The 24,298-nt window shown below is 43.9% G+C and overlaps 1 protein-coding gene and 1 long non-coding RNA gene across 1 annotated transcript; one reads left to right on the forward strand and one right to left on the reverse strand.

The window, feature by feature from the left end:
• LOC110180240 (uncharacterized) overlaps positions 1 to 24,298 on the reverse strand; it is a 94,196-nt gene that overhangs the window by 34,586 nt on the left and 35,312 nt on the right.
• Positions 1,205 to 9,023, forward strand: LOC147642892 (uncharacterized). The gene is made up of 3 exons (XR_015272790.1): positions 1,205 to 1,430; positions 1,506 to 1,715; positions 8,024 to 9,023. It is a non-coding gene; the product is annotated as an uncharacterized LOC147642892 (long non-coding RNA).

Genomic DNA, 24,298 nt, shown 5'->3' on the forward strand with positions numbered 1-24,298 from the left:
TCGTTAAGATTGCCAAAAATTGCGATAGAAAATTTTAATTTTTAACATTTTAAATGAAGTATGCAGATTTATTGACCTAACAAAAACTTGCGCAACGCAGCTTTCCGAATCAAAATTAATGCGTTTTTGGCTTAGTTATGAGTTTTTTAAACTTTGATTTGTTGAACAAATTGTCATATAAAAATATAAATAATATCGGCTCAAAAATGGTATTAAGGTTTTAGTCAGAGGCTTGTAAAACTGTGAAGGAGGCGTTTCCGACCCTATAAACTATATACGTTCTTGATCAGAATCAACAGACGAATCTTTCTAGGCATGTAACAGAGAAAATATTTTCTTTTTTATTTTTTCCAAATTTTCATCGTTAAGATTGCCAAAAATTGCGATAAAAAATTTAATTTTTAACATTTTAAATGAAGTATCCAGATCTATTGGCCTAAAAAAAACTTGCACAACGCAGCTTTCCGAATCAAAATTAATGCGTTTTTGGCTTAGTTATGAGTTTTTTAAACTTTGATTTGTTGAACAAATTGTCATATAAAAATATAAATAATATCGGCTCAAAAATGGTATTAAGGTTTTAGTCAGAGGCTTGTAAAACTGTGAAGGAAGCGTTTCCGACCCTATAAACTATATACGTTCTTGATCAGAATCAACAGACGAATCTTTCTAGGCATGTAACAGAGAAAATATTTTCTTTTTTATTTTTTCCAAATTTTCATCGTTAAGATTGCCAAAAATTGCGATAAAAAAATTTAATTTTTAACATTTTAAATGAAGTATGCAGATTTATTGGCCTAACAAAAACTTGCGCAACGCAGCTTTCCGAATCAAAATTAATGCGTTTTTGGCTTAGTTATGAGTTTTTTAAACTTTGATTTGTTGAACAAATTGTCATATAAAAATATAAATAATATCGATTCAAAAAATGGTATTAAAGTTTAAGTCAGGAGCTTGTAAAGTTGTGAAGGAGTCGTTTCCTGCCCTTTAAACTATATACGTTCTTGATCAGAATCAACAGGCGAATCGTTCTCATATGTTACCTTAGTTATGATCGATTGCAAATTGAAACCCATGACGGCAAGGGTATACAAATATCGGCTGCTCGAAGTTAGTCCTTCTCGCTTTTATTCATTTTTGTTACATGAAACAAAATGAATATGAATCATTCACAAAACCTCTTAAAATCTTCTCGTCTGGCGAAATCACTTCCCTTCCTACTTTACTTCATTTAAATTTTGATTTTGCTCTACGTTTCACAAACGTCAACTACAAATCCTTGAAAATCATAAATATTCCAAACTGTTCGCTTTGTGTTCCGTTTTTGGAATCCGCGTCTTGATGGTTGAGTTTTCGGTGGATCGGCTTAGCTTGCCTGTCCTGCCTCTGGATTTCCTCGTTCATTTTTAACGATTTTGGTTTCGTAGTTGGTATGTCTATGCTTACAAGTTTTTCTGCTTCTCGTTGTCACCGTTTGCTTTAAAAAAAATTAATTCAAATGGCAGTGGAGCGTTGAAGCCCCAGCCATAGCAATATACATAGCTATTGTGGCTTTGAGTATCAGCTCGGGATCGATTTGATACTTCTTTCGGGCGGGTGCTTTGGTTGTGGCTGTTGTTCGGGCTTGTCATCTGGCTAAGCTCTAAAAATTAATGATGCGGGGCACATTCGCGAGTCCCCGCTGTCATTGGCTGGGATGGATATGCAGGAAATATGTAAGTATGCAAAAAGAAAAACAAAAAAAATATATAGAAACAAAATTCACATTCGCCGCTCTAAGCTGCGGCTTAGGTTCGCTTGCTCATTGATGAAAATTAATGAGTGTGCGTGTTGTGCTCTGTAAATATTCAAAAGGAATATTTTCGGAGATTCTGTAGTTGGTTTCCTGCCCCGAGACCTAGCTCGCTCTTAGCTATCGCGCATTCGCCCCACGACGGGCTACAGACCCAGGACACAGAACTCGGGGCACAGGACTCAGGACTAATTTGCATAATTACAGCCCGTAATTTTTTTCCTCTTTTACGCAGACAAAAGTATACACACGAATTGCTTGTGTGCGCCCTTTTACCAAAGGGACGCAGTTTCCTTTTTTGTGTATGGCACTTTTTACTCGATATTTGTTTATTACGCAACCGTACACACGCACTCACATACACAGTGGAGTGTACAATTTTTGATTTCTAACGAACAATGTACATCGTACAGTGTACACACACAGAAGGGAAAGAGAGACAGAATGGCAGTGAGTGACAATATGCTTAATAAATATTCATTCGTATTTTTATATTTTCACCTATAAATTGCATGCTGGTTAAAAAACTCTGTATATTTGGTTCATAATCAAATAATCAAGCATTAATTGTCTTAACTTGTGTTAATATACTTTATATAGGGTACGTTAGAGTAGTTGAAGTACGCCAGAGCACCATAAGAGCCTCAACAACTCTACGTTTCGGCGAGAAAAGTTTTCCCACTCCCAAACATTTGTGTGTGCAACCCTCAAAGTAATTTTCTTTTTTGGGAGTACATATACAGATTTTTAAACTAATTTTATAAAGCGCTCTCCTCTCTTTTTGGCTGAATTTTCTCTCAATTTTAAGATGGAGTCGTCGGACTCGGGACAATCCGGATTTTGAGTTCATTCCACTCATTAGCATGTGCTCGGCGTAAGAAAGAAGGAAAACGGATAGCGGGCAAACGCCGGGGTGGAGGCAGTTTTCTTCTCAGCTTTCTTCCTTTAATTTTATCGATTTTCCTGGATGGGTCGCAATGCTCTTTACCGTTACAAGCTAATGAGCTGCACTTGTGCTCCGACTCGCTCGGACGTAATCATTCAACTTTGCTGGCATCGCTGATTATAATCAGCATAATGTGTACTCTCTTACACTTCAATAGTTCACGCCACGGATCAGTGGAGCTTGGGCTGGAGCCTGTGCTCGTCCTGACTGGACCGAACCGGCCCGTAATGGACCCTCCCTGCCCTGTGGCACCGATGCGTAGTAAGAATGGAAAGACGCAGCTCTGGCCTGGCCTGGCCACTATGGCTTCTATGCCATCTTTCTTATAGGCTCTAATAACCGTAATCAGGTTAACGTTAACGTTCAGTTTACCTTCTGATTTGCTGCCACTTGGCAGTCACTCCTATCGCGGCCTCGGTTTCTGCCACGGTTCCTGCTCAGTGAATGTGTGAACATTCGGAGCTCAGTTTCCGCAGAGCGCTTTTCAGTTGCCGAATGCTCCGCAGATAGTAATACAGAAGATTTCAGACACTCGATTTTAATCAAAACCCCGAGGTGTTTCTGGTCAGAGCTAGAGATCGTAGCCCCTGCTGCTGGTTCGTTGAGCAGCCGAAAGACCTTTCTCCCGCACGTTAGCTGTTTATATAATTATGATATTTGATTTAATGACGACTTGCTTCCGAAACAATCCAATCAAAAAATTTGATTGAAGTGGGCGTAGCCGCAGCAAAACTGCCAAAGTAACTTCTGCTGCCTGCCAGGCGTGAAACTATTCCAAAGGTCAGCCAGTTAAAAGAGTTCCTTACACTTGCTAATGGTTAACCAGCTCTGGGAATTGTTTTCGCTGATTTACTCTAATGGGCCACACTGCGAGCCCAGCTCAGCCCAGCCCAGCCCAGCCTATCCGGGCTGACCATGCAGTTTTCCATCGAATTTATAACCACGTGATCAACCCACACACTCACATGGCAGCTTCGCAATCTGGCGATATTAAATTCTTAATTTGGAATCATTAGCAGGAGCAGGAGCAGGCAAAAGGCAGCAGGCAGGCAGTGCCCAGGGGACGAACTAGGTGAGGAGCAGCCAGATATTCGCAATCCAGTGCTCCTACTACTTTATGGGGTCTCCATTACACTCGACTCTCCACTGAGCCCTCGCCACAAGCAAAGTCAAGGCGGCAGAATTTAATACCCATATATCGTTGTGGGCTGCTATACAACACACACACGGTTCGCGGATCCAAAGTGCTCCGGGGACGCCGGCCGCGCACACCTCCCGCTCGCTTTTGATTTTTAAATTGAAAATAATAATTTTGCGCACTCAATTTTCAGCGATTTGTCAAAACATTGTTTATTGTCGACGCCAAGTCCCGATCCTCGGACGGTCTTGTGGCCCAAGATCGACTCCACATCGCCGGTTACACCTTTTCTCCGGACTCTCTCCTTTGCAAGCGGCCGAGGCGGCGCACTTTAAGTTAATTGAAATATTTCAACGATTTTCGCCCTGTGGTTTCTTCTACCTGCCGTCGTGTGTCCGTCTTCGGGATCAAAGGGGATGCCTCTCTGCATGCGGCTGCGATCAAAGAGCTTTTTGCATATTCCTCTCGGATTACTTCTTGCCGACTGCCTCCTTTTAATAGAATCCAACGCTCATTTCTATCGCATGCGATTTATTTCCTACGAATTTCGGTTCACGAGTCCCAGCCTCAGACCCCGGTTGTGTGCGGAGTTTAATATTGATTTTTATTGCCTTTTGACCGCTAGGCGCCATATTGCTTTTAAATTGAGTGATTATTGGTCTTGGAAAAGCCAGCCGATTGATATGAGAAAATTAAAGAGGCAAATATTAGAAGGCGAATTATTGGGTCTCAGAGGCAGGATCGTGAACAGTGCCTGATTAGCTTAGATGAAAATGTGAGCTCCCTCTTCGTTAACGGCTGAGTATTCAAGTATAAGTATAAAGTTCGTAGCGTTAGTATAAATAGTTCATATCTAAAAGCCATTTATAAACTAGAGACTTTGTATAAAGCTTATTATTTAGTTTACTGCTTTTTAAAGTGGATCGTGGTCCCCATGAAATGATTTACTGCCTCATAAGCTGTGACCCAATGTCGTTCACAGCCTGTCCCTTGGCCAAAAGGCCTGCTGAGCACTTTTCGAGGTAATCCCAAGGCTTTGTAGCCTACAAATTTGCGGCTTGTTCGTTCTGAGAGAATGCACCTCATCATGCTGGAACTCCGGCCACCTGGTAGCGCATAGGCGAGTACGACTGTCATACGCTATTTCGACTGCGGTGTCTGGGTAAAAAATTGTATACAGTGTCAGCCAGCTTTGGCCAGAAGCCTGCCAACGCCCCAAAAGTTTCTGAGCCGTCGGAAGGCAGCGCGTAAATCTTTTGCATAATTCAGTGCCTGCTTTTTCTTGTGCCTCTTCAGACCCACTTGAGGGGCTACTTCCTCCTCCCCCTCTGTATATCCTCTATCCTCCAGTCTCCATCCTCTATCCCGGCAGCCGCCTGTCACACCAACGTCTCCGGCCATGCCACCCTCACGCACTGCCCGGGAGTCCTTGTTTGTGTCCAAGTCCATCCATTCGAACAAGCCCTCTGTCTGTACCCATTCCCCGACAGCATCTTGCCGGATGCCCGATGCAAAACCTCGGCTGTCCTTCATTCGCACCCAGTCCTCAGCCCACAGCCCACAACCCACCCTTGGCCTCATCCTCGTCGCGTGCGTTTTATAGTTAAACATGCCACCCATTTAATAATCATCCCTTCGCGTTTCTGTAATGTCGCAGCCACATGTAAATGATTTCTTCCTCGGCCTCCACACTTCGCTGAGCTGCCGCGTTCTGTGCAAACACACTCTAGATGTAGCTGTAGATGTATATGTATATATATATATATGTACACTTTTTAAAACTTATCCCGAAGCTGCTGTTGGGAGCGTGTTCAGGACCACGGCTTTCTCCCTGGTCTCTCGGGGCGTCATTTGTATAAAGCGAAGGTGAAGGATTTTTCAATTTCGCTGCTGCCCCCATACTAAACGCGTTCGTTCCCTTTGTTTTCAATTGGGCCACCGTGGAGTGAATTGCTCAGATACAGCGGCAATGCTACCTAGTTTATTGCATTGCTGTGTGCCCCACTGTTCCAAATGGCAATTTATTTTCATCTACGTACTTCGATCCTTCTTCATTTACCTAAAATTTTATTGCATGTAAACAAAGCTATTGTTTAGAAGGGGGGAGTCAGGTCCAAGTTAAGAGTTGGGATGGATTTTTTTACTCTTTCCGAACGAACTAGGATTCCATGTACTAACCAGAATATGATTGAAATGCAGAGACCAATTCTAACTTAGTTCGAACCACTAAGGGAAATCGTCAGACAGTAAACCGAAAATTCTACATTAAACGACATTTTATCGACGAATCTCACGTGCAATTTAACGAATTTGCCAAGACACTTGGTATACTGTTCAAGTACTAGGCGTCGGACGGACATGGCCAGAGCTACGCAGTTATATCCTAACTCGACTGCTCCCAAGCCCGGCATCTTGCAACTTCACGAGAGCTGCAAGTGGAAGTTGCGCATGCGCAGTTGGCGTTCTCGGATGGCGATGATATCGCAGACATCGATGCCTGCTTGGCACGAAACATGAACTCGCCAGCCTCAAGTTTAATATTTGTATGCGTTATGGGCACATGCGGTCCGTGGGCCAATGAGTTGCAAGAGTGGGAAGTGCAGGAAAAGCTGGAAGGCGAGTCGTAGGAAGCAGTTGCAGAAAGGCTTGTTAGGTCGGAGCTGCCCTGGCTGGGGCCTATTCTGTTTCCACCATCGTCATTATCATCATCATGGCCTAAGCAGGCATTGAGTTGTGAACGCTAGTAACTCCAGGTCCAGGTCCATGTCCATCATATGCTCGTTGGGACTTTGGCTGGGGAGCCCTGGGGTCATTTAGCTTCTTAAATGTAATTCGACGTGTTCGTGAGGTATTTTTCGGCAACACTTCGCAAGTGATTCAACCGCTCTAAGAAAGAAGGCTAGCATTGGCTTTTGAAAGCACTCGCTGCCAGGGTTGTCTAAGCGTCTTGAATCGGAAATCGCTGAACTCATAATTTTATAGTCTTTCTGGAAGTTTTAGATCGAGGTATATATGGAGACCACGTATAATATATATAACACCGAAATCAAATTTCACAAATCTCGATCATTAAGAGACAATTTTGATTTCTGAGAAATGATTTAAATCAATAGGTGTACATTTTGAGTATATATTTATTATTAAACGTAAGTATGCTTTTATTTCGATAATCTGGCAGCCCCTTTCTGGCTTAATACCGCACTCCGTAGCTAATATTTATACTTTATTTATTGATAACTGGACAGCGCCAGAAAAAGAACTTCTATAAAAATTTTCCACCTAATGGCTGGGCCCCAAAGCCCAGCGCAGTCAATTTCAATGTTTTCCGGTGTCTGAATTTTTATCCTTTGCACCTCTATCTGCCACGAACGGCTAAAGCCTGTCTGTATCAAAACCTGGACTTTGGCGTTCACTTTGACCAGCTAACGCCAACCACATACGATTCATTTCCAGCTACGGGGATTCCTCTTGATTCCGCTGGTCCACGAGCTCTGCCGCTTCGGCAGTACTTCGCTAGTGGCACTTAGCTGGCTGACTGCAGTTTCTGCAACACCCACAATTGGGCTACCCAGTCCAGTTCCTAGTTTGCGGCACTTTGCACTTGAAATGAGATCGCCAATGGATCAGACACTTGAGTCATGGAAATGATTTATTTGAGCACGCGCACTTGAACCCACAAAGTGAGGCCCTGGAGCCTATTAGTAGTTTCCAAACCTCGGCTATCAGTGTGCAATTAATCCGAGTGATTGGTAATTTCACGCCCACGTAGAGCATAGGTCTATTGAAATATAGAGGAAATTCGAAACTGTGGGGAAATGAAAGGGTGTACGGAAATGGGGCAAAGACCGCAGAAATTGGTGTATGTTTTACAGCCCAGCGTGTCCAACGACATATAAAAGGTGAACAGTTCAAATTGGTATAGAATATGCATATAAATACTAAGAAGGGACTAATATGTTTTCAGGATTTAGGAAAAAATATTTGAAATATATAGACTTAATTTAATGAATATAATTTGTATCATCTGGGAGAGTAATAGTATCGCCGTAAAGTATGTTACGGCTCTTTTAAATAAACTATGGAAATAGATATAAATAATTAAAGGTAACGAGTAATTAAGTATTCCAAATATTAACTTCCCAACTAGAGTTAAACTCATTCTGCTGCTGCGATTGCAAATCTTAGCTAATTCGGATCATGTTCCTCCACATCCAAGTCGCAGCCAATTCGTGCAGTGCATGGTAGAGCCACCAACCCCACGGAGCTCATCCTACTTCTTAGCCCCAGAACGAAGATAAATGACAGCAATTGACTTCATTAGCAGTAAACGTCAAGCAATGCACCGCATGGAGAGTGCGTGTGTAATTTTTATAACAACAAACAAAACGCCAGCGGTCTCCTCCCACCACCTACGTCCTTCCTCCCATCCGGCCGGACCCACCCCTTCGGGACTGGAGCACACACCCCCATGTTCTGAAGCATTTGCTAAAACCCTTGGAAAAGTCAGAGCAAAATTTGCATACGCATTTCGCCTGCATCGCTGCGTGAAGGCAGTCGGAGTAAACTGGCCGTAGTGACTCCATTACGGCGTACCCCGGGACAGACAATGAAACCATCAAAATCCAATGAAATAAAATAAAATTCCAATAAAAACATTTTGGCAAAAGGGCAACAAGGGGAGAGCCGTGCGTCCTTGGCCCTGGCTGCTGGCCATGGGTTCCATCCCGCTTCGCATCCAGTAGAAGGGACGATGGTGTGTTCAGCCAACCAAAATCTGATCATATACAAGCCACCACCCAACCATCGTCATCCTCCCCCGCTCCATTGACGTGTGCTTGGGATTTTGCAAATTTTCGCAATGTCGTGGAAAAACCACTGGAAAAACTGTTTTCTTTGTGCTGATGCTAACGCTGTGCTGGTGTTTGCCTTCACCCTTGTTAGCGGTTTCTGCCATGCGACTCTGCTAAACTGTCAAATGTCAACATGACACTTGGTGGGTTTTGTCAACCCAGAAGAAGAGACGAGGCCAGGGGCAGGAGAGCCCGGGCTCGAGCCCTGAGAGAAGGAGGGGTGCCCCAATAAATTTCAACTGCATGCAAATAATGTATCTTCTGGCGCTTTGAGTTTCCCGACTCCAATATTTTAACTTTTTCACGTACACTTTGTCTTCACGAGCTATTAAAGATTTACGAAATTCGCTGCGTACCCAGATGCAATTGCCGACGAGGACGTGGCGAGTGCCACAGTCACAAGATCGGGGCCAGAAACAGATACGGCCAGATTTAGCAACACACAATTACCGACATATGCCACACATATGCACGGGCAGCCAGACCAGCAAAGGCAAAGTAATTCACTTTGACTAACCTGTTGGCCTTTGTAGCCGCACAATTTACGATGTATATTTAGATCAGGCCTTATTATACGGTGTAATCGCTACACAGACCTTTGTTGCCACGCTGCACGTTTCGTGCAAATTGGAATGGAGCCATGCTGTTGATGGGTACAAAATATTCCCTGTCGACCCTTGCAGTCCCATCAGCCTCATAGCCGCTTTGAAATTAGTCATTTCGCTGAACTTCTCGCATGTCCAGCATTTCTCGTTTCGAATTGGGGTATTCGCGCTATGTTCCTGAGACCTTAAAAATCCACAATCCGCTCTTATAACCACTATTCACTATTCATCAGCGGCTATTTAACACCACTTAGCGGTTCACATCCGAGAGCCGTGCTTCTTATGGAACCGGTTTCGGACCCTCTCCTTAACACTTTTATTTCCTCTACAAATTACGACTTAATCAGAAATTGACCCACAACACGAGTGCGATTCAAAAACGAACAGTGGGCAACAGTGGCGGGCACACAGGCGGGGGGAACAGGCTGACAGGCAAAGGTCACCCAATGTCTATGACGACGACGGATTTCGGGCAGCCGACGAGCGACAACAGACTGACCGCACGAACAAATAAACGGACACGGGTCGGCGGTAAAGGTCAGTTTCGGTGTCGTTTTCGTTTTCAGTAGCAGTAGCAACAAAAGGTGGGCAATCATAATAAAAAAGCATTCGTAAAGGGGTGTCGATTTTACGTAGGGGTGAGTGCCGCTGTCGGCGGAGGGATGGCTGGCTACTGAGAATTGTTGTGGGTCTGCCTGTTGTTGGGTTCGCTCTGCTCCTGGCAGCGGTCGCAAATCAATTAAGGGGGCAATCAAAACGAACAGCCTCATACCGGTTTCTGGCAACGGTTCAGTTCATTGGCTTTTTAGCAGGTTGACCTAGGTCACATTCCAGACCAGACTGGGAAGTCTGCAAAATCAGCACAGCCATTAAATTAAGCATCCGGAAACAAGCGGAAATGCTTGCTTTTAGATTCCTAGAGCCTCGCCTGGGGTTGGCCAACAATAAAAAGTTGCCATACCTTTGCCAAAAATCAAATTGATAATAATTTGCAAGTGAATAAAATATTTTATTGGCCCCTTTCTTGATTTTCATATATCTAAGTACCAGAAACTCCACTTCACTCCCAAACGTGTGAAATCCCACCCTTCTCTTAATACTTTGTACTTATTTGTAAAATAAGAAAGATAAGTGCAGGCGAAATAAAGGTTAAAATATTACACGCTCCAGAACGTGACCAATGCAAATTCATATGAGCCGAAGGAGAAGGGGCGAAGAAGTCAACTTAATTGAACTTTGCAGCCCAACGTACTGCTTCTGCGACCAAGGAGTGTGGAGGTGACTTGGCCGGAGCCTGAACCTCGGCCTCAGCCTTAGCCTTCATGTAGATCATCTGGACAGGGAAACGAGAATAAAAGCTGGCCCTCACACTCCTCAGCTCGCGTGTGTATCACAGCTGGAGGATCAGCAGCGGCAGCAGCCGAGGGATGGAATTATCGGTCACGTAGTAAAACAAACATTTTATAAGAATGCAATACGTAAGCTTTGTTCGCCATGGAAACCACTCATAATGGATGATAATCGTTTAGGCTTTGCAGTGGGAGCGGGGTCTCGAACGGAGCACTTTGGCAATGTCGGTGTAGCGCCACTTGGCCAGGTTAACAGACCGTCTGTCTGACTGTGAGGTTCGATCGCGCTGGCCTCGTCGCATCGGTGTGGGAGCGGTGTTAACACGAACCTCCGGCACTTTCGTTGGCCCTTAGCCAGGCAGACAATTTTTTTGACGTTTTCAATGAGAATGTTTTAATATGTGAGCTGCTTGGTGTCGTTGACAAAATGTTTAATAGGCGTAATGGATTCCGATCCTTGAGCCCGTCTCCTGCGATTTTTATACAACATGAAGCCTAAGACGAACCCGACCAGGGCTCGGTCCCTTCAAAGCACCGGATTGTATGACAATCAGATAATAATACCTCCGAGATACAAGCGCAATTCCCTTTATAACCCTGAGCTGCTGACAAGCGCCGCATGCTGCCCCAAGGAGGCGGGGCGTAGGAAGAGAACTCTCTACTTTGCCGGCGTGCAAATTTATTCTGGGAACAGGAATTTATGACACGCAGCTTCGCACACCCGCTGCACGTAAACAAACATACACCCTCGCCTCGTCCTCGGAACAGCCAGCCAATAAACTAAACGACGAGCCATCCCCCCTTGGTTCTACAATGTTTGCAAAAAAAAAACTGTAAAGGAAAGAATCGGGCTTACCCTAATTTAGTTTGGCTTTCACTTTCATATTCTGAGTTTTTGGCAAGCGGCGGACGACAGACAACAGGGGGACTTTCTCTGGCATCCCTTCCACTTGCCCCGACCAAGTGAGCAGCTACCCCTGCGATTCAGGGGTTTTCTATTTTCCGTCATCGCTTTGATTGCAATTCAATTGCAAAATTGGCAAAAACATCAATTTCATGCCGCCGCAGAACAATCATCAAGTGCCAAGCCATTACGTAATCAGCGGCAACAATGGCGGGGGTGGAGACAGAGGGGAGGATGCAGGAGCTGCGAGGCCTTTGCCGAGGCCGAGGGGTGTGACACAACAAGTATTAGGCAAACATGTTACCCATATCCTAATCCCGCGCCCTGCTCAACGAACCCCATAAAGGATACTTAACTCGACTTTACACAATCTGATTTTCGGCTTGCAAATTTTTCCTCCTGCGTAGCTCATTTTCCGAGTTTGCCAATTTTCCGATCTCCTTCCGTGTGCGGTGGGTGCGGGAGAGGGTGGCTTGTTGTGGTTGTTGATTTAGTGGTGTTGTGATTTCGTGGTTCTGCCATTGTTGTACTCGGCCCTTGTGTTGTTATTGTCGTCGTCGTCCTTGGTGCTCAAGGTAACCAGGAAATATTTGATAAGCGGTTCAATCGCATTTGCATTAGAATAAGCAAGGAAATATATATTTCTATCGGCAGCGAGTGGCGGAGGAGGCGGTTGTGAAAGGGATGTTCATTTTGCGCGAACTTCGATCAAATTAGAGGCCTGCAGCGGACTGGACTAAGGGAAAGGTAATCGTAATTGCAGCTAATTCAGCTCAATACCTTTCCGACTTAATGACATGCTATTTAATAAATAGTTTTTCGGTAGTGATTTAAACGCAGCGCAAGAAAGTTGCGGATTAATTTAGCAATTAACATTAAGCGAACTCAATTTATTTAGTTCGAGAGTAAATCGCTTTCCCGAGGATAAGTTTTCATCGCCGCATCTTTCGTAACTCGGTAGTTACTTCCAGTCACTCAGTATTATGCTAATCTCCATTCATCCGATAACCGGGAAGAAAGGAATGCCAGAACCCATAGGCCCATGTGCAGCCGCGTCCGTTGTCCAACTGGAGCCCACCCCCGCATCGTTGCTGGGTCGATTGAAAATGCTAATGGCAGTGGCACCTAGCGTCCAGCTTCGGCCTGCTGTCGCTCAAAAAGTTCCTGCCACCAAATCCAATTGATTTCAACCAATTTCTCAAACTCCTCTGCCAAAGGAGAAAGAAAAATGGAGAAAAAAAGGAATACGTGCCAGGCGGAAATAAAAAAATAAGAGAAATAGCACAAAAAAAAATCAATTGAAAAAACTTTTTTATTTTCCCAATGGCAGCGAGGAAAACTCTCACGCCCACGACCCACCATCCATTCCAATCCCAGTTCCATCCGTAATTCCAATCCCTTTCCCTTTCCCCTCCCCATCGGCTTCCCCTTTCCCATCCCATTCCTATTCCCAGTCCAACCCCGATGCCTCTAAGCCTCCAAGCTCCACGCTGTCCCAGCACTTGGAGCACCAACGGTACCATACTCGTGCGTCGCATGAGTGACAAAGAAATGGGAAAAATTGAGAACTAAATCCGGCGGTGCGCCGAGTCCTTCGACAGCTCGGCGGATTCTCATTGGCCGTTGGGCAACACATGGAACGCGGATTGTCAATGGAGTTGCGTATCCAAATGGGCAGCCCCCAGCTACAGCATCATCCACACATAATCGTTTATATATGTATATACACACACACACACACACATATATATATATATATATATATATAAATATATATGTATATATGTATATATATAGATGTAAATATAAATATATATCGGTGTCTATCCCGGTCGGTATATGTATATTGTAGTGAAAGCTGGCGGCTGCTGCTTGCAAGTGTAGCAAATAAAATGCAAAAGATGTCAAATAAAAAATGACATTTGGATACAAATCGAAACCGGAAGGCGGATAGCGGTGGTGAATGGGCGGATCGGGTCGGTTTCGATGAAGGGAGAGCAATGAGAATTTCAATTGAATATTTAATGGCAGCCAACTGCTGCTCAGTTGACTGCGGTTGGGGGTGGGATTGGAGCTCAACATTTTTGTATGTGGTTATGAGACCTCTTTGGTAATCGCAATAGGTTCGTTTTTATGATCAGACATCGGGGGCAGAGTAATTAATTTGCTTATTACAAAAATATATGGATAGAAGTAACATGGAAAACTACTCACCCAACCTTATTTCCAGTTTTTTCTTGACTTCATTTGACTTGCTTCTTCTTTCCTTCATTTGACTTGCTTCTTATTCATTTCATTTCACTTCTTGCTTTGGTATTTTTTACACCGGACACACAAAAAAAAGGAAAAAAAACCTAATTACTCTGGTTATTTTACTTCATATTTTCACTTAGACCAGGCAAACACAGAAAAAAAAACACTTTCTTCACTTTCTTCTTTTATAACATTTTCAATGCCAGACACAAAACTTCAGGAAACTCACGTTGATATATCCTTGCAGTTATCAATTGAATTATAGGATAGTATCGAAAATCGATCATAATTAAGTTTACAAAATTCGCATTTGTATATGACAAATTTTTCGACAAATCAAAGCAAAAAGTAACAAACAAAAGTTTAAAAAGCTCATAGCTAAGCCAAAAACAAATTAATTTTAATTCGGAAAATCTTCAATGTTAGTTTTTTTATGTTATTAAACCTGCATAACTCAATTTAAAAGTTTAAAAAATAAAAATTTGTATCAAATGTAAATATAATATTATAATTTATAAAATTTTGAGAAAATCGCTACATTTTTTGTTTGCCTAAGGTGGCTAATTAAACTTGGCTATTGATGCTGATCAAAAATAAAGATGATTTATTAAGTTAATAATCTTTTGATTTAACTGCAAGGGTATACAAAAAAAAAACGATATTTATGTTGGTCGCGACATGTTTGATTTCTTTTAGCAATATCACATTTTTGCTGCTGCTGACGCTTAAATTAATTGGCGTTGTTTTCGTGTGTTTCACGGATTTCCAAACGAGAGTGAAGATCGTCTGGGACGGCTTGCTGTCGCCTCCCAAATAGCATAAGGGAAACAGCCTTGAAAGCCTGAAAGAGCCATTGTGCGCCCACTTTAGTTTAGACCGTGGAACTGAAGTTATGAGCCCTTCAGAGAAAATCCGACACACGCGCCTCAGCTCAGGCACGTGACTAATGGAAATGTAAAAATTTGATCTGAAATAAAATAAAGAAAGAAAATTAAATAATATTCTTAAGCATACAAGAAAAGTGCAACTTTTCAAAATATTGTATAAACTAAAATAAAAGAAAATATCCGAAAAGAGCTGTCAATTGATTTTGGCTGTGAGCTTTCGCAAAGTTGTCAACATTCGCCGGAAATTGGTCATTATGTGCAGCGTCTCGCCCAAACTTCACGTGGCTTTTGGTCATTATGGCCGAGCGCACAGCACAGGGTAAAGAACGAAAATGAAAATATAAAAAACCTTGGGAAAACTTGCGCTTTTCTTTTTTCCGTGAGTCCATTGTGCCGGCAAGACGGCGAGGCGCAGAGGAGACCGAAGAAAAAAGCCATCCAGGCGAACTGTTGTTCAAAGTCAAGGCGAAATCTTAAAGTAATAAAGTAGCCGCCATCGCGAGGTCAGTGCCGGACCTGGCCAGAAGTGTGAATGACCTTAAAGTGACCCGCTTCCAGCCCCACATTGTGGCCGAGTTGGCTTCTCCCGCTCTTCAGCTTCCCCGTTGCCTGGACCAGGACTTGGCCTTGACTTAAATTAAGTTAAACTTTCCTTCGGTCCATTTCTAACATTTTTTCTTCCCATTATTTGATTGCCAACTGCATTGCCTTTGTCGTCCAGCCCTTGCCTTTACCTTTGACTGTCATATTTTTTGTAAGTAAAGTGGTCCCCTACTCCAAAGTACTTTTAAATAATTAGAAGGCTTTGGGAGCTTTGGGGCAAACATCATAACTGAAGGGGATCTCTCTGCTTTCGAAAAGTCTTTTGAGTTGTGGCACAGTCGAGTCGAGTCGAGTGTCTAGCGGCTGTAACGTCAATTAAAGGCTCCGATTACCATTTACATTGGAGCATTACATTCTGAGCCAACGTGTCGTATGCGCAATTTTTCGAGCATATACATAACTCATACGCAGTGTTGACATTCTGCTCACATGTCCAAGCCGATCCATTCAATATCATTCGTGCCAGAGAACCCTCATACATTTGTATGCAATGTTCCAGAATGTACATACCTACATACACACGCCTTTACATAAGCAATGTGGGAGGGCAAAGGTACGAGCGAGTACATAAGGATGCAGTCGTATGTATAATTTTGTGTGCTAAATAAACCTAAACATGCTGGCAGAGAACTCATTCGTTTCCCATTCGTCGCTTCGTTGGGAGACCCGGCAACACATTCAGTTCAAAGCGAATGGATGAGAGTTAAAATGAGCCCCACACATACACATACACACACACACACACACAGGACAAGTGAGCATAAGTACGCAACGAGTACAGAGAATAAATCACAAGAAATGCGAATGGAACGAAACGAAACCGAAGCACAGTACCAAACAGTCGCTTACATACACACTCACACACACACATTCACTCTTTCACCAGGCAGCATCAGCCCTATGCCCACCGTCACACGCCACCCACCATCCACAGCCCCCATTCCCCTCTCTCTCTCTCTCTAATATCAGCAGCGACGACGACGTCGCTTAAAAATCCCACAACAGTGGAAAGCAGAAAGGGGAATGGAATTCCGCTGAGAAGAGGAAAGACGGGGGAATGGAAATGGGGAGAAGACACACAACCAGAGACATGCAGACGACAAAAAAGGCGGAGTCTAAAAACTGGGGAGCAAAACAAGTACAGCAGCAACAACAACAGCAGCACGGCAACTGCGTCAGCTGAAAAAGGAAATAAAAAACATGTAAGACTCAGACACACACACACCCGCCAGCACAAACATACATATATACCTCTATATGTATTAAAGCGCCAACTCGTGTGCAGCTAAACAACAACAACACGCGCATGTATATGTGTGTATCTATATGTGAGAAGTTCTCTCTCTCTCTCTCTGTCGTTGGCGCTCACTCTCTTTCTCTTTCTCTCTGGAACGAAAAAAGTGGGGAGCAAAAAAATGAAGCGAATACCGAGCCAAAGCCGAGCAGCGCAGTCGGCAGCGCTGCTGGCGCCTCAGCCTCTGTCGCCGTCGCCGTCGACGCAGCGTGTATGACGAATACAACTCGCACTGCACACTCTCATACACACTCATACGTGGATGGAGCTCGAACTTCGGATCCAGAGAAGGATCCAGCGGGAAGAGGGGGCAATGGAACTGAGAACGGAGCGGAGATGATGACGATGCCTGATTCGTACATGGGTAAATATGCTTACATACGAATGTACCTCTATGCGCCCTACAAATATATGTACATCCATGGTTACATATATCATGGGGAGGTGCATGCGTTTTCAATTTATTGCTGCCGAAGGGGTGGACTCGTACGGCGAAGGGGGCAAGTGGAACCCCTAATGAAATGATGGAAAAGGAAGCGCAAAAGAACACCCTTACCCATTTGGAACTGTAGGAAGTGGTCCCTAGAAAGGGGCTTACATTAGTTAACATTAAAGTGTGAGTTGTTTTTCTTTCTATATAATGAAAAGCTTCAGGGAGTCGTAATTAAGTTCAAATATAGATACTTTAAAATTCGAAATGAGTGTGTTATTTTTATGGAAAATATTCGGATAATATAAAGGTTCAGATTGAATTTTTAAATTAAAGGTTTACGGTTTAGAAGGATTGTAGGAGTTCCAAAGCGGTTAAATAAAATATTCGAAAAAAGCGAAGAAGAGAATTTGAAGCTAATGCCTTCTTAAACCCTTATTTTATTAAATATATGTAATAAATCTTTAATACAATTGGTTTTTCTCAAAATCAGACTAATAAATAAATTATAATTTTACAAAATATGCATACAAAATACGCCGCCTTCTTTTCATGCTGATTTTTTTTTGACGACAAAACCCGGCTGAAAGCAAATTGCGCAAATACAAAACGGAAATGTTTCCAACAGCCAAACGAGACGGAGGAAAAAGCTAGGCGAAGCGAGCCCTTTTCGCCGAGGCAGGACACAGGCCACAGGACGCGAGGACACGGGGAGGCAGAGAGAAAATAAATTAAAAATCTGACTTAATGCGCAACAAAAAGAATGGCGAAAATCTGTGCATTTGTAAGAGGAAACAAAATATCCACAAAACAAAATATGTCAGCGGAGAACGGGAGAGCTTCTGTGGAATAGGAGCTGCGGGAAAGGTACTCTGCTCGGAGCGCATTCCAGTTCGGAGACTCAGTGGAAGTACCACGACGACGCTCTGTCTGTGGGGAAAAGGCACTCAAGTTTGGCTCAGAGAGACACCGCGCACTCGTGCGAGAGAGGAGCTACAACAGCGACTTGAGTGACTTTTGAGCAGTATCAGTGCCCGATTTGAGTCGGTCTCTGCGTTTATTTATCTGCCGATTCCTTATGTGCCATGTAGTGAAAGGGTTAAAAACCTGTGATCTTTCCAAACACCCCCGCTATCCCTTCTCCTTTGGCACTTGCAGATAGTTAAGCGTTGAACTTTTCTTGTCTGAATTATTGATTAATTTTCTTGGTTATTTAAGCTGATATGTTGGGTAGACGGAGTCCAAGTCAGCATAGAGTCCTTTAAAGCGTTCGTAGCTACCCGAATATTTGGCAACAGCATTAACCCTTAATTCTGGTAATTTATTCGCAGTCATTACACCTGACTCGCTCCCTCGCTTAACCTTTAAATGATGATTGTCTTCGTTGTCTATTTTAGGCTTTGAATGATTCTCAGTGATTTTTTACACAAATCAATGTGCCCGCTACCCAAAACCACCCAGCCATCCTACTTTTCATCTCCAGGTCGTAAAGGCCTAATTGATAATTTTACTTTAAAACATCATTATCGTCATTCGCCATGGAGGAGGATTCTCGTCCCGTTCCTTCGACCTGTGCTATGCAAATCAATCAGCCTGGCATTTGGGGCAAATTAATTTCAGACATTTTTCATTTCTCGAAATTAAATGTGAAAATGTTTGGATGCCGCACAGGTCGCCACTGTTTCGAACAATTAATTAAATGATTAAAGTTCGGCCAGAAATCTTTGCCATTTTCTTTGGCCTTATAAATGAGTAGTTTTCCAACCACAAATTCGATAATTAAGCACTAGTAGTTTCATAGATACTCAGTAAACACTAAATATTCCCGAATAGCCCAGGTAATGATTCGTCATACTTATGTAATAGTAATAATCCATATCCATATCACCAAACAGTGAGTATTATTTACCGCCCACACCAATAAGAGCCGCAAACGTGCCTCTGATTGCGACGATTGATCGTTTAGCAAGGGTTACCACCTACTTCGGTGCCGGTGCTGCACTTTTCCACATTTTCTGTGGCTCCCAGGCATGGCGAGGTGTTTTCTTGCACCGCACAGCAATTTGTTGCCTTCACCCTTTTTCTATACCCTGTAAAGGGGTATAGCCTGAGCTAGGTCTTGGCTATAAAGCGAAGATAGTGACATTCCAAATGACCATATGCCTTAGGATCCCGTCTCCTAGTTGGTCAAATCGCTAGAGTATAGCCTTAGTCGCTGCGAAATCGAAAGTTCGTAGCTCAGAATTTCGTTTTCTATGGTACGTTCAAGTAAATTGTTTAATTTATGACTTTGGCGATAATATTGTGCTCTCCGGTAGATGGATCAAACGGAGCTGTTTCGCTTGGACTTTTCAGAATTTGCCATTTCGTAGCCCCATTGAATACGTTTTTAGGGAAAAAATAGCCACTATTTTGTGTGAACTCATTTGCTAATGATGCACTGATTTGTTTACCATTTGAACTTAGGAAATCGAGCCTGGGCACTCACGTCTTAGCAACGAATCACCATCGACAGCGAAGAATTGCGCTCAGAGAGGGAATCACTTTCAGTGGACTATGATTTATTTGGAGCACCAGCAAGCGAGACCTAGTTAGTGCCATCGAAGAGAGAATAAATGAGCAAAAACAGAAGCTGCAGATGGAGATGAACACGGAGCTTCACATGAACAGGGATACGGTTAGGGATAGGGATAGGGGTTGAGAGCCGACTGCTCCGAGATCGCAGCTAGCAAAATCGATTCTGGCACTAGCGAGCAGCGGTTGGACATCTTCGACGCTCCGCTGGTTCGTTAGCCGAACAACTCGAGGGCCGTTGTCTTGGGAAATCTTGTCCAGACGGCAAATTTAGCTGTAAAATGTCATTTCGTGCAGACAAGTTAACAAGGCAAATAATAATGTTGACGGGTTGCATGGACCCGATCCCAATAACCGAATAACCGAAATCCCAGCCAGCCAGCCCAGTCGGTCAACTGGTTTACTGGGTCAATCTGATTAGTTTGAGGAACCAGCAAGCAGCTTTTAGTGTCGAAACTTATTCGCGTAACAATAAATTATCTTCGGCGATTATGAGATCCCTTTCCTCTGCGCGGTACGTTGAACTTTTTGTTGACATTTGAATCTGTCTAATTACCGGCTAAAGTTCAGGCCAGATCCGATGATGGATCAATAGTAGGCACGCCACAGATACGTAGATAGCATCGCTCCAAGCGATTCATTTCCACGCTTCGTTCACACACAGTTCTCGAAAACTTCTCACACTAACTTCCCTCCCCCGCACCGCCTTCCCAGCAACAACAATGAGAGAAAATATAATAGACACATTATAAGACCAGACAAAACAGACAAATGCCCAAACTACGATTCGTCAATTGTATTCAAATTCATGCAAATGGGCAGCGCCCTCAGAGGGGGAGCAGCAGCACCGGCAAAGGAAGATCAGAAGAAGCCATACCACGTTCCCGTTCCCGCTCCCGCTCCAGTTTCAGTTTCAGTGTCAGTTCCAGGTCCATCTCACTACCAGTACGCGGTAACGTGCCATGAAATTGATCTTCACACTTGAAACAATTTGAAAGCGCTCACATGCTGAGCCCTGTGCAGCCGCAGGCCGGCTGTTGTCTTAGCGGTCCGAGCGTCCGAATAAACCACTTCGAGTTCAGTTGGGATCGTTTGCGTTTTCGGCTGTTTCGGTTGTTTGCCATTGCTCTGCTGTTAAGCTCGATTAGTTTCTGCTGAGCTTTGATCAGCGCATATGTCTGATGGGAGACGTCTGCTCTTTGTCTTTGTGGCCGTTGTTGTTGTGCTCCTGAGCCGCTAATCACGCGTGCAACATGCCGCAGAGCCACAAAGGGTTCACCGGTGGTTAAGTCTTGTTGCGCTGGACCTTTGTTTGCTGGAGATTGGAATGGCGAGAAATGTGTGTCAGTTACTTTCCTCCTACACCGCAGAGAGTGGCCAAAAGTGTCTGGGATAAATGGGATCAGTTGTTGCGATCTGGTCCCTTCTCTATTTATATTGGCTATGCTCTTGCGGGGTTCTTCTGGGCGAGCTGCTCCTAAAAGCCTTATACTCGCTTCAAACGCATTTTGATGTTGATGCGCCGATAAAGCGAGTCCGATAGGCGAGTAAAGCGCCAAACGGTCGGCAAAAGACCATGACCTGATCTGGGATCACAAATCGGCTGTGGCATGATGAAGGCACCAGCTGACGAACCTTGGGGGAGACCAGCGCCGACAATTAGAATCAAATTTGGTGCTGGGTGCCCGCTCCGGCCGGGGATGCATCTGCATCTCATCTAACTAGGAAGGCTGGCCATGACCACATTGTGCGTCACGATGCGGCCCCCGATCGAGATCTTGGCCCCGACTCTACTCGGTATTCGGGGCTCCACTCACTCACACTCACACTCACATACGTGAGGCAGAGACGTCGACTCCCTTTCCCTTCGTTTTGATACGTCGGCGTGGCCGATGATGCTGCTGATTCGGATCTCCTAGTTTCTGTGTTCTGATCTTGATTTCGATTTCAGCGACATGCATTGTTGGTGGGTTCTTGTCTGGTCGCCGGAGCTAGTGCTGCTGCTAGTGCTTTTGCTTGTGCTTGTGCTGTTCCTTCGCTGGCGACGACTCCCTGGTGCGGCAGCTGCAGCTTCAACTCTGAACTTGCAACAAATTCAAGCGCCAAATTTGAATGCCCCACCACGACGATGAAGATGATGACGATGATTGGGCGTACCCGGCGCTGGGGATGATCGGGGGCAGCAGGGCCACTGCTGCAGGAGGAGCGTCTGAGCGTGTTGTGTATGCGATCGGTTGGCTCCGAGTTCTGCTCCCAGAGCCCCAAAAGCTCCCAGAGCACGGCTCCCTTCTCTCATTGTACTATTTTCCTTTTCGTATGACACGACAAACATGATCTTGTTGCGGCAGTTGTTGTTGTTCTCCTGGTGGCTGTTTCTGTTAGTAGATCACTTCGCTCTTTGTGTGGCTTTATCAGTCGAGACAAGCGCTACGTTTATTGCTGCAGGAGCTGGAGTCGGAGTTGGGCAGGAGTGGAGTTCAGTGCAGTTCCTCGCGGACTACCAACTCCACCTACACCGAGGCACTACCGCTCCTCGCCACCCGATCCTCTCTCGCTCAGGGGCTGGCCCTCTTGACCACGTGATCACGATTTATTTGCTCGCCTTGCATTGTTGCGGCTCAAGTGGTTGTTCTTGTTGCTGTTTTGGTTGCTGTTTGTTTGGGCCTAAATACCCCGCGTGTTGCTGCTGCTGTTGCAGCAGCCACAGCAACTGTTGCCGTTTCTGCTGCCGCAGCTTCAATTCAATGTGTTTGTATCCCGAAACTTTTCCCGTTGTGCAGCTTGATCGCAATTTTATTATACTTTGTCAGCATGGGGAATCAATAATTTACTTGGATGGAAAACAAATTAGGTTTTAAACAGGTAGTTTTAACTGACTTTGATTATTTTTCACTCTTCAGCTTATTGGAAACAACATAAATTAGAAATAATAATCTAAATAAAAGGTCAAATTCTCAAATTGTATGTCATTTTCTTCAAAACAAGAAAATAAGTAGTGGTACAATTTAAAGAATGAAATAAGGCTTGCTTGCTTGGATAGCTGATGTCTCAACTTGGCTAAATCAAGAGCTTATTAAGCGGATGATATGAGAATATATATGATATAAATCAAAATTTGTAGTCAGAAGTTTACAATACAGAGAGAAAGTCATCTCGACTCTTCCAAATATCTGATATACTTCTGGGTATAACGCACCGTATGACAATACGTTAAAACAATGGAGTCAATCTCAGCGGCCTTAATTGCATGCAAAACTAAATTTTAACTACTAAATTACAGCCTTGTTAATGAAAATCAAATATTCCACAACCTTTCCGCATCATTGCTCATCCAAAACCAGATGGAAATCTAATTAGCATTCAGCCTCCATATAGAATCCAATTGAAATCAGATGAAGCTCGTACAAAAAGTCGCACAAAAAGAGGCAAATAGCATGGCCAATTCGACCAAGACGCAATCTGGGCATTGACAGCGGCCACAAAAACCAGTTCAGATGGCTCCTTGCTGTTTTTGCTGTAGTTGGCTGCCCGACGCCCGATCTGTTGGGGCAAATGTCGGTCATAATATATTTCTGACCAATTAGAACGAAAACTAATTGCTCAAGAGCCAACGGGGAAGACCGCTGACCAATTAGTCAGGCCAACAAAACATAAACCACGACCAAGTCAATAGGAGACCCGAAAGAGAGAGAGTGAGAGCGGCGATCGCGGAGAGAGGCTTCGAGCCATTTGCCATGTGGTCGAAACCAGTTCCGAGACCCCTGAAAATTGGCCAACCAACCAGAGATCTCGAAAACCGCTCAAAACACACAAGAACCACACAGAAAGCTCGGGTCGCTGCTCAAAACGAACTTGTCGAGTAGCTCAAGTCGAATTTAGCCGAGCCAAGAAAGTCAGTTGCTGTCCAAACGCGAAGTTAACCTGACGCGCAGGCGCATAGTCCAATTGGAACCGACCCGAGTCGTAATGTGATCAATATCGTAACAGAATCGAAGGTTCACGCGCCGTCGGAAATCCATAACCATCCATAAACTAACCAAAAAACGATCATGTGCAATTGGGAAATTAGAATTATTATAATGCCCAACTAAAAGTTAATCCAAGGGGCTTTTAGGAGCTCGCAACACCGGCTGAACACCCCTGAAACCCAGAAATTAATTAACTTCGAACTCACGCGAATGCAAATATTACATTTTGAACGTTGGCTGGGCTAACACTGAATTGAATTTGGAATTTAGCATTTCTCATTTAATAAATTGAAATGTAATTAAAAGTGAGCAACAAAAAGTTGGGAAAAATTGCCAGAAACGCCCCGTGTGTCTTTGTGAGGGCCACCGACTGAAATATTTGCGATATTTGCATAAGTTCACATCGCAAATAGATAGATAATAAGAATCGCGAGTAATTTTCCATACTCAAATTAAATTAATTTATAAATACTTCTTAATTGAATCTTAATGGGCCCTGGCGCTTTAAGACCCCCGTGTCGATGATAGAATGAGCACCTTCAACTTGGCCAGTTCTTGAGTATTCTATGCGGCTTTTTAACTCGAAGGTAAGTTCAATTAGTTGTGCCTAAGAGGTTAAGAGTTCGGGTCTCTCTGCACTGTGTCCCTGACAATAAACTTCTGTCGTAAAATATGCGCAACACGCAAGCCAGAGCTGCGAATATT

The sequence above is a fragment of the Drosophila serrata genome, unplaced genomic scaffold (assembly GCF_035046125.1).
Source record: "Drosophila serrata isolate PLE 108 unplaced genomic scaffold, ASM3504612v1 contig_334, whole genome shotgun sequence".
In the NCBI taxonomy this organism is placed as follows: Eukaryota; Metazoa; Arthropoda; class Insecta; order Diptera; family Drosophilidae; genus Drosophila; species Drosophila serrata.